Raw genomic sequence first — 7,512 nt, 5'->3', positions numbered from 1 at the left:
CTCTCTCATTCTCTCGTGACCCAGACATGCCTTATTAACACGGGCAGGTCAGGTGTAGTCTGGTTAGAGAGGTCAAGGTTACTCATGCACTGTAATTAACGAAGCAGGTGTAGCACGAGCCAAGTGTAGGAGGTTCGCTGGTTTGTGCTTGTTTTATCTTCCCTATGTTTTTTTTTAATGTTTTATTGTCTGCTTCAGGTGTGAGTGATTGGTTTTATTCGTGTGTGTGTGTGTGTGTGTGTGTGTGTGTGTGAGACTGATTTCAATTGTGTCGTGTGTGTGTTTTTTTTTTCTTCAAGGATCTGTTCATGTGTTTTTATTATTATTATTATTTTTTTTTTTTGGGTGTGTAATGTAGTTTTTTTTTTTATCTATATTTTTATTCTGTGTATTTTTTATATTTTTTTCCCTCGCCTTACCCTCGTACCCAAGCTACCTCATTACAACATACACGCAACGATCTCTATCACTCCACCGTGGGCGCGTAACGTGTTTACCTGCCGGTGCACAACAAAAACCACCTCTCCCTTATCAGTGTTTGCTCAAGTGCCTGTTTGTTTATTCCCGGCGGCGGCGTCACGCTTACGCAAGGAGTTTGGGCGGGGCCGTGGCGGAGCGTTGCCCAGGTGAAGGTGATTAAGGTGAGGTGCCCAATTTTCTCAGGTGGACACAGTTTTAATGAGGTCACCTTTGATGATGCGCAGGTAACGACGACGCCTTAACGAAGCCTAACAACCTGGCCTTGAATGAGACTCACCTTACGAACCCACCTCTCTCTCTCTCTCTCTCTCTCTCTCTCTCTCTCTCTCTCTCTCTCTCTCTCTCTCTCTCTCTCTCTCTCTCTCTTCCTTACTTCCATATAGTTTATGTTCCTTCTTTTCTTGTGTACTCTTTCTCTCTTCTGCTTCCCTTCTGCCTGTTTCTTTACTCTCTCTCTCTCTCTCTCTCTCTCTCTCTCTCTCTCTCTCTCTCTCTCTCTCTCTCTCTCTCTCTCTGTTGTGTCCATTAATAAGTATTGTGATCTTTATTTATTTATAGAGTCAAGTTATTCTCGGCTTTTCTTATTTTGCCTCATACCTTTTTATCTCCTCCTACTCTTTTTCTTCTTCTTCCTCTTCCTTATCTTCTTTCATAGCACTTTATCTTTCTTTCCCTCAAGCGCAACTTTTAATATTGTTATTTTCTTACTCTTTCCTCTTCCTCTTCGTTCCCTCACACCTCTTCATCTTTAAACGACAAGTCTCTTTCTTCCCTTCCCTTTTCTTCTCTTCTCTTCACTCCCTCCGTCTCTCCCTCCATACAGTACACACCTCTGTTCTTCCATTCGTTTCTTTATCCCTTCCTTCTCCTCTCTCCTTATCTCTTCATCTTCCTTGTACTCTTACATACTAGCTCTTCTCTCCTCTCCCTCTCTTCTCTCTCTCCCCTCCTCTCCCATTTTGTCCTACATCCCTGCATCCTTCCCTTCTTTCCTTTCTCTCTTTCCTCCCTTCCTTCTCCTCTCCTCATCCTCATCTCCTTTGCACTCTTACATATTACCTCTCCCTCTCTCTCTCCCTCTCCCCTCTCTCCCTCTCCCTCTCTCCCCTTCGCCTCCCATATCCAGTTTAATGAGGATAGACTTAATTGGGGTCCTTTTTAACGAAGTCGTGTGCGGGAGACGAGGCGTAACGATCCCACAGAAGGGAGGCTGAAAAATAGGGTTGTTCTCTTCTCCTCGTGTTCCTCCTTCTCAATGGAACTTCTGGTGGTGGTGGTGGAGGTGGTGGTGATGTTGGTGGTGGTTTATGTTGTTGTTGTTGTTGTTGTTGTTGTTGTTGTTGTTGCTGTTATCATCATCATCACTGTCATCATTCTCATTATTTTAATATTCCATTATTATCATTATTGTTATTTTTGTTATTATTATTATTATTATTATTATTATTATTATTATTATTATTATTATTATTATTATTATTATTATTATTATTACTATCATCATATTATCATTATTTGCTATCATTATTATTACTATCATCATCATTTCATTTTTGTAGTTATTAGAATCACTCTTCTTTCCCTTCCTCCTGCTCCTCCTCCTCCTCCTCCTCTTTCTCCTTCTATCCCCACTTTACGACTGCCATTATAAGCATAAACCTTTCATCATTACAACGTATGATCATAATATTTACACTTCCCGCCACTCAAGGCACTGCCAAAAAAGACTCATTAGAACTGTATCCACGCCCCCTCATTGACATTATTACAATCCACCTGAGTACCTGAAACCCGTGGAATTAGATACAAGAATCCCTCAGGTGAACTTTCGTGACAGGTGAACTCCACAATGAAATATATTACTTACGAAAAAATGTAAGGCAAAATTGAGTAAAAGTTATTAAAAAAAAACGTAAGAATATTAAATAAGGGAAACTGCAAGAATTTCTAAATCACACTTACTTATTTCCATGTGTCATCCTCAACCATAAATATGAACAATTTCCTTTTTAAAATTTCACCAGTAACACTAATAACTTGCTGGTGATTGAGTCTATTTCATTCATCTATCAGTCTATCTCTTTGGATCAGAGGTGGTGGTAGGTGGTGGTGGTGGTGGTGATGGTGGTGGTGTTGCTATTGTTGTGCAGTCCTCCCCATGTTGTCTCCTAATACGTGAGGTGGTGAAGTGTTGTTTGCAGCGTTTGTTTATCATTACCGAAGGGGTGGTGGCCTTCTAAGTGTCGGTGATGCCCGTGTCCTATGGTTTTCCTTATTGTCACTTAATCTTATCAGTTTTCTCTTAGTTCTTTTTTTCTTTTTTTTTTTCAAGTGGATTATAGTGTAAGTTTTCCTGCGGTTTGCTTCTCTTTTTCGTTTTTTTAATCTCTCATTGTTTTTGTTCTTGCTCTCTTCTCTGTTTTGTGTTACCGTCTCACTTGATCTCTCGTCTTTAGTGTTCTTGTTCTTAACTTTTCTTCCTTTTTCACGGTTTTCTTTGTGCTTAGTTAATTTTTTGTTAACTTTTTCGTTTTATTTTTTGTATTGTTTTTATTTGTGCTTAGAACCCAGTCTTTATCCCTTCCTCCTCCTCTTCCTCCTCCTCCTCTTTCTCTTCCTTTCTCTGTTGTTCCTCCTCCTTTTTCTTCATTTCTTCTAACTCTTCCAGCTTTCTCCACTCCTCCCCTTTTTCAGTGTTGTAACTTTGGTCATATATTTAATTCTCTTCCTCGCTTTTATTCTAAATTTTCTCTTTTGTAGTGTCTCTTGGTACCCTACAAGATGAACATATAAGGCTCTACCACCATCACCACCACTACTACTACTACTGCCACCACCACCGCCGCCACCATCACCGCCACCACCACCGCCACCACCATCACCACCACCACCACTACTCCACCCATGCGTCAAGCCCTTCGAGTGACTCTTCTCCATCTTGTCTTGGTGTCTTTGTCTTCTTGTGGGTGGTGGTGGTGGTGGTGGTGGTGGTGGTGGTGGTGAAGAGAAAGTGTCTCCAACTTCTTTCTTTTCCCTTCTTTCTTTTATTTATTTTCTCTCCTCTTCTTTCTGTTTCTCTTCCTCTTCCTCTATCTATTGTTGCTCTTCTTCCACATCCTCCTCCTCCTCCTCCTTTTCCTCCTACTTCTCTTCCTCCTCCTCCTCTTCCTCTTCCTTTTTCTCTTCCGCCGCAAAATTAATGTGTGAAGAAGGAAATACTAAGAAATGTTTTGATGTTTCCTTTTTCATGTTTGTACCGCGACTTCGGAAATTATCACTTAAGTTTTCTTTTCTTTTCATTTCCTTTCTCTTCTTTTCATTGGCAAAAAAAAAAAAAATGTAATATGTGCGCATTCCTTTTTTTGCTCCTCCTCCTCCTCCTCCTCCTCCTCCTCCTCCTCCTCCTCCTCCTCCTCCTCTCCCTCCTCCCTCCTCTTTCCTCAAGTTAATTCTCTCCGTCGCATTATGAAACAAAAAACGGCCGTGCTGAGTTTAAACTTTTATCTTAAGGGAAACTTTTATAATAATTTTTATGTGAATGGCTTAAACGGGGACTCCATTATCCTTGAAGTGTGTGTGTGTGTGTGTGTGTGTGTGTAGATTTTGTCTTCCTTGCAACTGCTAATCATACATAATTAATTTTGTAAGTAAATGCACAGAAAAATTATATAGATAAAAAGAGAAAGATGGTTAGATAAATACACACATGCCTAATTACCTATCTACCTACCTACCTACATACATACATACATACATACATACGATTAAAGGGTTAGATAAGCATAAATTTTCATCTTTTCTCTCAAACTCACTTCCGCACCTTTCCTTCTTATACATTTAAATACATTAATATATATATAGAAGGGCAATTAGATACGCAAACATACGCAGACACATACATAAATACGTTAAAAGGATGAGATAAGCATTAACTTTCTTCTTTTCTCTCAAACTCACTTCCTTACCTTTTATTCCTCTACTTTAATGGGGATGCCGTGTCCTCAAGGTCCCTCCTGCACCTTCTTTATGTTCCCCGTGCTCCATTTATGGCGGTAAGGAGTTAGTTAAGTTAGCCCTTATCTTCACCTGTAGCCTCAGCACTTAGCATAATGCCCTCCTCCTCCTCCTCCTCCTCTTCTTTTTCGTCCATCTTTTGTTCCTTCTCTTTTTCCTCCTCCTTCTTTTCCTCCTCTTGTTCCTCTGTCCTGTCTTTCTTTTTTCTTCTCTCTTCTTTTTCCTCTTGCTCCAACTCTTGTTTCTCCTTTTTTTCCTCCTCCTTTTCCTCTTCTTTCTCGTTCTCTTGTTCCTTTTCTTTTTCCTCTTCCTTTTCCTTCTCTTGTTCCTCCTCTTGTTTCTTCTCTTTTCCTCCTCCTTTTCCTTCTCTTGTTCCTCCTCCTTGTCTTTCTTTTTTTATTCCTTATTATTTTTCTCCTCCTCCTCTTATTCCTCCTCCTCCTCCTCTTCCCCTGTGTTGAGGCAAGACCCAGCGACGAGAAAAAAAATAAAAATAAAAATAAACAAACTTCTGTCTCCCCAAACCCTTGACAAAAAGAGAAAGAGAGAGAGAGAAAAAAAAAGAGAAAAAAAAAGAAAACGAGAAAAAACGAAGAAAAATAGTGTGGTTTAGCTCGACAGCGACGCCAAACTGTGTTACCGGTGTGTGTGTGTGTGTGTGTGTGTGTGTGTGTAACCTTTGCCCTAAGCCCGACACATGGAAGGGCATCACTTGGTTCCAATTATAGGAAATCGTTGTTGTTGCGTCGGTAACGAGTGTCAGCCAATTGGTCTTTAAAGGGGGGGAAGGTGGGGGGGACTTAAAAACCCCGCCTTATCTTCCTCGTCCTCCTCCTCCTTCCTGTGTTCCTTCTTCTTCCCACTTCTTCCTTTAATCTCTCTCTCTCTCTCTCTCTCTCTCTCTCTCTCTCTCTCTCTCTCTTCCCCCACACACATCTTATACACTCAACTTCCACTCTCTCATTTCACTTCTCTCTCCTTCAAGAAGTCTTATCCTTCCTTCCCCTCGCCTTCCATCCAGGCAAGAAGGAGGGAACCAGAGTACCTGTGTGGAGTGAAGGAAGAAGGAAGGAAGGAAGGAAGGAAGGACGGACTATAAGGAAAGGGAGAGGGTTGGTAGGAATGAGAGGATACATATAGAAGGGAAAGAAGCAGGAGATAAAAAAAATCGTAAGTAAAGAATGGATCAGCAAATAGTAATGAAGAAAGGAAGAAAGGAAGGGAGGAAAGGAGACGGAAGAGGAATTAGAAAAGAAACTATAAGAGAAAACCAAAACGTTGTAAGGAAAGGAGAGAAGAGAGAATAGAGAAGAAGAATTAGGAAAAATGAAGGAGGGATTGGAGGACTGAAGGAAGGTATGGAGATGTATATTCGTATGTATGGAAGGACGGAGGGTGAGTAAGAGGGTATATGGGTGGTTAGGATCAGCTGGAGATGGAATACGTGATGGGTGAATAAGTTGAGTTGAGTGGTGTGTTTTGTTGTTGTTGTTCTTGTGTTTTGCATTGTGTTTGCTTTGGTAGACGTGGTGGTGGTGGTGGTGGTGGTATTAGTAGTTGGAGGAGGAGGAGGAGGAGGCGGAATCGGAGGAGAAAGAGGAGGAGGAGGAGAAGGTGGAGGAGGAGGAGGAGGAGGAAGAGGAGGAGGAGGAGGAGGAGGAGGAGGAGGAATAACAACAATAGCATTAATGATTTCAGATTTAACAATAACAACAACAACAACAACAACAACAACAACAACAACAACAACTCAGTAAATCCAACACCCAACACAAGGGCTAAATAATTTTCACTTCCTATTTTTCTTATCAAGGAAAGAAAAAAAAATTAAAACTACTCTTCCACTCCTCGAGCAAACCCCTCACTCACAGAAGCGTCTCTCTCTCTCTCTCTCTCTCTCTCTCTCTCTCTCTACTTTTTTTCCCCACCTCTTCTGTCAGACATGGCCTCCTTTACAATTTAGACAATCACTCCTTTATTTTCCCTCCTCTAAACACGTAGTTCGCAGAGAGGCAGAAAAAAAAAGAGCAAGAGAAAATAGACAAGAAAAAAAGTTAAATGGAAAGAAGTAAAAAAAAAATAGAAATAAAAACTTTGAAATTCACCTGTGGCTGGCTGATTCCCGAGCGCTAGAATCCCATTAGCTATTTCGATTATTTTCTAACTTTTCTCTATTTTTTTCCTATTTTCTGGGAATCTCGATTGACGCTCCTCTCACACCTGTACTATTTTCACCTTTTTTTCTTTATTTTCTTGTATCTTTTTTTTTTGGTGTAACGTTACTAAATTCTCTCTCTCTCTCTCTCTCTCTCTCTCTCCCTCAGAAGTGGGTAGGTACGCGTAAATTCTCTAATCTTTTAATCTTTTTCCCTCCTTTGTGGCGTGGCGGTATGTTGTGGTTTTTGTGCTGGGGTGGGGGCTGTGACAGGGGGAGGATCAGGTGAGGGGGTTAAGGGATCAGGTGGTGTGGTGCTGTGGGAGGCGTATGAGTCTTCGTATTATATTTATTTCCTTTATTTCCCTTACATGTGTAGGTTCTGATTGTGTGTGTGTGTGTGTGTGTGTGTGTGTGGGTAGGTAGGTGTGTGTTCGTTTTCTTTCTCTCGTCTTTTTCTTTGAGTTTTGAAGAGTGATGGACGGTCTGTTGTAGTGCTAGGATGGGGAGTCGGTTTAAGTGGGAGTATTAGTGGTAGTGGTGTGGAGTGGTGATGACAGACTAAAGAGGGATGTGTGGTGGTATAGGTGGTGATTGTGGTGATGTTGATGTTGCAGGGTGTGAGAGAGAGAGAGAGAGAGAGACAGCGGGGTGGGTATTAGTGTTTGTGGTGTTGACAGTAGCATAATGACAGTGCTTTCAAGGTCATATTTATTTTATCGGATGGACTGAAAGAGAGGGAATGTTATACTTAATTGAGACTGCTGTGAATTTAAAGTAGTAGTAGTAGTAGTAGTAGTAGTTGTAGTAGTAGTAGTAGTAGTACTAGTAGAAAAAGAGGGAGAAAGAGTGGAAGAAAATAT

This window comes from Scylla paramamosain, chromosome 3 (assembly GCF_035594125.1).
Source record: "Scylla paramamosain isolate STU-SP2022 chromosome 3, ASM3559412v1, whole genome shotgun sequence".
NCBI lineage: Eukaryota > Metazoa > Arthropoda > Malacostraca > Decapoda > Portunidae > Scylla > Scylla paramamosain.
Note: the sequence above shows the minus strand (reverse complement) of the source record.